The sequence below is a fragment of the Drosophila mojavensis genome, unplaced genomic scaffold (assembly GCF_018153725.1).
Source record: "Drosophila mojavensis isolate 15081-1352.22 unplaced genomic scaffold, ASM1815372v1 contig_16, whole genome shotgun sequence".
Classification (NCBI taxonomy): Eukaryota; Metazoa; Arthropoda; class Insecta; order Diptera; family Drosophilidae; genus Drosophila; species Drosophila mojavensis.
In genome coordinates, this window is record NW_025318693.1 from 9,193,401 (window position 1) to 9,197,971 (window position 4,571).

Sequence of the window (4,571 nt, forward strand, 5' to 3'; positions counted from 1 at the left end):
TATGTATGAACGCGTCGATTTCAGAAGATATAAGAGCTAGAGACTTCAAATTTTTTTTAAATGTCCGTAATTACAGCGCGCATATCAAGTTTATCATTAAAAATCGATAACTCATCTCGATCTTTTTTATCGATAAAAAACCTTATCGAAACCCAGTTATAAAATTATATCTTCTACACCTTTATTGCTAGAGTCTCCAAATTTTTAATGTATGCTTATATGCAATTTATACAATTTCGGTTTTTGTTAAAATTTACCCCCCACCTCTAAATTCACCCCCTCACCCTCACTTTTGTAAAAAGCGTATTTCAAATACTAGAGACTTGTGCTTTGGCAATTACATGCATATTCATGTTATAATCATAATCTAAAAGTTTCATGAAGATCGTACGTCCATAAAAAAAGTTATTAAACAATTAAGTTCTCATAGTAAGCGCACACTGCAGCCCATGCGTGTTTATGCGTGGGTGCTTGTGTGTGTATGTGTGTGTGTATGTGTGTGTGTGTATGAGTTTGTGTATGTATGCGTGTGTGTGTGTATGTGTGTATGTATGCGTGTGTGTATGTATACCTGTGTGTGCGTACGTGCGTGTGTGTGTGTGTGTGTGCGTGTTTCTTGTGTAAGCTGAAAGTTGCGAAAAAGTATTGAAATATCTATTGCTCCAAGGGTTCAGGGGATCTCGTAGTCGAGCAGTCTCGACTAGAGCTTTCTTACTTGTTTTTAATATAATTTTTTTTGTATATTTGGTTAATAAGATTTTATATTTGCAATTGGCATAAATATAATAAAATCTAAATTGCACTGGTAGGAAATTGTATATTGTATTAGATTATTTATATACACTACGCGTGCTTTAATGTATTACATTTTGAAGCTATAAATTTGTTATCTACCTAAATGTTTTGTGTTGTCGTTAACTCTTCCTAAAATGTCTGTTGAGGCATTTTAAAAATTGTTAAAATAGTTAACAATTTTCAATGCAATCCATAGAATGAATATTGGTATACCCTGAGCCCGTTAAAAATGGTAAATCAGGCTATAATGTTATTTTATCACTTATTTGAAGCATATATATTTTTATTATTATTAAATAACTAATTTTGTTAACCAGCCTCGACTTTGAAGCAGCTAAATAAGCGTATGTATATTTTAGTGCCATATTGAATAGTAATATGCTCTGCTATTAGTGCTATCCCTCGAAAGAGGTTAAATCTCTTAGCAGTTCTGTTTAAGCAGCGATTTCTAGTATATACACAGTTCTATATAGTTTCAGTTCTTCAATTCTTCCAGCAACAACTACATATACATTCTACTGCCCACCCTCTAAATTATTCATAATTATATCAACGACAGCTGTAATGCTAATTCGAATGCATTTGTAATTAAAATCGCTTGCCAACACGTATTAAATAAGGAAATGTGCGAGCAGCACACGAGCCATCGATGTGGCTGGCATCCTTTTTCCTTGCCTTGCGGCAAGCGATGCACTGGCATGTGCTGCTGCTCGAAGTTGCAACATATTGGGACACTTGAGGCGCCTGCCCTGCCCTGTCATGCCCCGCCCTACCCTGTCATGCCCGGCCAGAAGGTGTTCGTTGCCTGGGCACGCGCGTTGCAATACTTGAACTCAATAAGCACCAAGTGCTGCTGCAGGCCCTGGGGGAGGTCGGGGTTGCATCGCAAACTTTAGCAGTTGCTTTTTTTTTTTTTTTTTTTTTTTTTTGGTTCACTAAGAAAGAGTCGCACACTCTCCAAAGGAATGTGCACAATGAAAACACTTGAGTTGATTCTCTCTACATTCTTATTCTCCTCGTTTGCTTTGTGTCGAGACGTGTGGAGTAGCCGGCGTAGGGCTGGAGAGACCTGAAGAGCTATCGGGGTGGTCTGAACTTTGTGGGTTGAAGAACAATGGTTCAAGTGCTGCTTGCAAAACAAAAAGCGTTTTAAGTTTTAATTACAGCGGGCACAAAAGGCTGCAGCCATCGCGTAGGGCAGCGACACGTGATGTTGCTTGCTCCTGGCAATCGGCAGTTCAGTGCTTGCAAAACTTAAGCCGAAAATTGACTAAAACTAATGAGATATACATTACACACACACATATACACTTGAGGTATGCATACATACATATATGCGGACGGCACTTGTGCTTGGCACCGCGCTTATCAGCTAGCCCAAATCTATGGCCACCTTTCTAGCTGGTTTCAATGGGCCAACCACATTATAGCGGCTGGCATGACGTGCCATCTGAAACTATCTATCAAATACAGGCAGCCATAGCTTGTCAGTGATTAGATTTCCAAGCTCTCAAAGCAAACTCAGCCCAGTAAAAAAAAAAAAAAAAAAAAGCAGAAGAAACTTATAAAAAAAATACGAATTTCTCAATTGTGACTGATTAGACTTTGTTTTCAATTTGTTTTTCGACGGCGCACGGAAGGTGGCAACAGAGGACAGGAGGACAGCGCTGACAGAGCGAAGGCTGCCTCTTCGTAAAGTTTTTAATCAAAATTGTACAGGAAATCAAAAATCAGTTGAAAAATAAAAATCACAGTTTCTTATCGTGATGTTTTCTAACGCCTTACCTCAATTGCTATCCCCCCTGCCATCGCGCCGATATCAATACCCTGTACATTTTTAGAATATGGGTTGATGTGCGCATGGACAATCTTGCTTAGAGAGAGATCTATGCATCTTTCTATCTATCTTTCAATCACATTTTTATTTGCATATATGTTTTCCATCACCAATATATCCATGTATCTATTTATCTTTCTATCTACCTATCTATGTATCTATCTGACTAACTATCTATCTATTTATCTATCGTTTATCATCTATTTATATCTTATCTACCAATTTATATCCTTCTATCTTTCTATCTATCTATATATATATATATCAATCTGTCTATCTATTTATCTATATATCTATCTATCTTTCTATCTATTTATCTATCCATCTATACATCCATCTATCTACCATCTTCATCTTCATCAATCTATCTATTCTATCTATCAATAATTTAGCCGTCCATTCAATCATCCAACTCTTTTACATATCCTCCCATTCATCGATTCGTATTTCGAGCACTTTTTACTCCTTTGCGTATAACTGGGTATCTCTTAGTTTGGCATTATGAGACTTGGCTTAAATTTTTAAAACATTTTCCCCATTTGTTGTTGCTGTTTCAGTGTTTTCTTCGACTGTCTAAACAATGGGCTGGCAGAGACTCCAGCGTGCCCTTTCCCGGCGTGTAATTTGAAGAACGCAACGCAGTAGCTATGAAATCAATTACGCGATAAAGATTTGACAGCACAAGCGCAGCAATGTGGCAGTCGATAATTAATTTTAACGCTTTATCGCATTGAGGTGCGCCCGTCTGATAGTCGCTGATAGGTGATAGTCGATAGCTGCTGCTGCTGCTGCTGCTGCCAAAAACAACAACAACTACAGCAGCAGCAACAACAACATCGAAAACGTTGTCCGATTTGATTGAAGTCTGTCTAAAGACGTTTGTATATATATTTTTTTTAATCTGTGACACAATTGGAAAATTATGAGTATGCCGCATGCCTATGAATTTATTATATATATCTACATCTTTTTTTTTTTTTTTTTTTTTTGGGTTTTCTTCGGGCTTCCTCTAGTTTATGGCAGCGCTGAGATGTTTCCCATGATATGCAAACGAACTCAATTATTTATTTTATCACAAATGATTTTGCTTATCGAATCTAGAAATCGGCTCGTCTTCTTCAACCAGCAAACCACAAAGCAAAGCAAACCTTTTCTCAGCTACCAACTCGAACCTCGAGTCGAACTCGAGCTGGAGTTCAGCCGAGCTCTCTCAGCCAACCAATTCCATCTCATCTCATCTGCCGTGTGTGTGTGTGTGTTTTATGTTGTACCCTCTTGAGTTTTTCTTACAATTGCTTGGGTCCAAGCGTTTCGTGGCTCTGTCCTGTTTCAGTTGCTGTTGCTGTTTCTGTTTCGTGGACGCCATTATTCAAGGAGCCAAGCAGCGAGCAGCTCGGCGATGGAGATGGAGTCGAGGAGAGACTCATTCGCAAGCGGTCGTCGCATCTTTTGGCGTTATCTTTGCGTTGAAATCTCACAGTTCATGTCAAATTTCTTGTGTTTTTATATATCATCGCCATGGCAGAGCCTTTCCTTGCTTTCCTTGTAAGTATGTAAATGTTGCCAGTTGCCAAGTTGCAAGTCTTTCGGCTGCAGCTGCGTTTTTTTTTTTTTTTTTTTTGCTGTCTTTTTTCTTAAGTTTTATTCCTTTTTTTGCACTTCCCCCGCAGCTGTGACTGATTGTCGTGCGTTTATCTTTTGATGTGGCATAGCTTCTGTGGCCAGAACGTACGAGATACATCTCCCGGCCGTTTCGGGTTTGGTTAATTAAGTTTGAAGCAGGGGCACCGCCTGCTCGTCGCCAAAGTCAATTTTTAGCACCTATTGACATGCAAAGGCTCGGGCTTGCTCCTGGGCCACACAGGCTGCAATTGGCTCAGCAAATCAATCAATTCAGCACGCAATCAAAGTAGGCAAGCCAAACTGATAATTTCTCTAT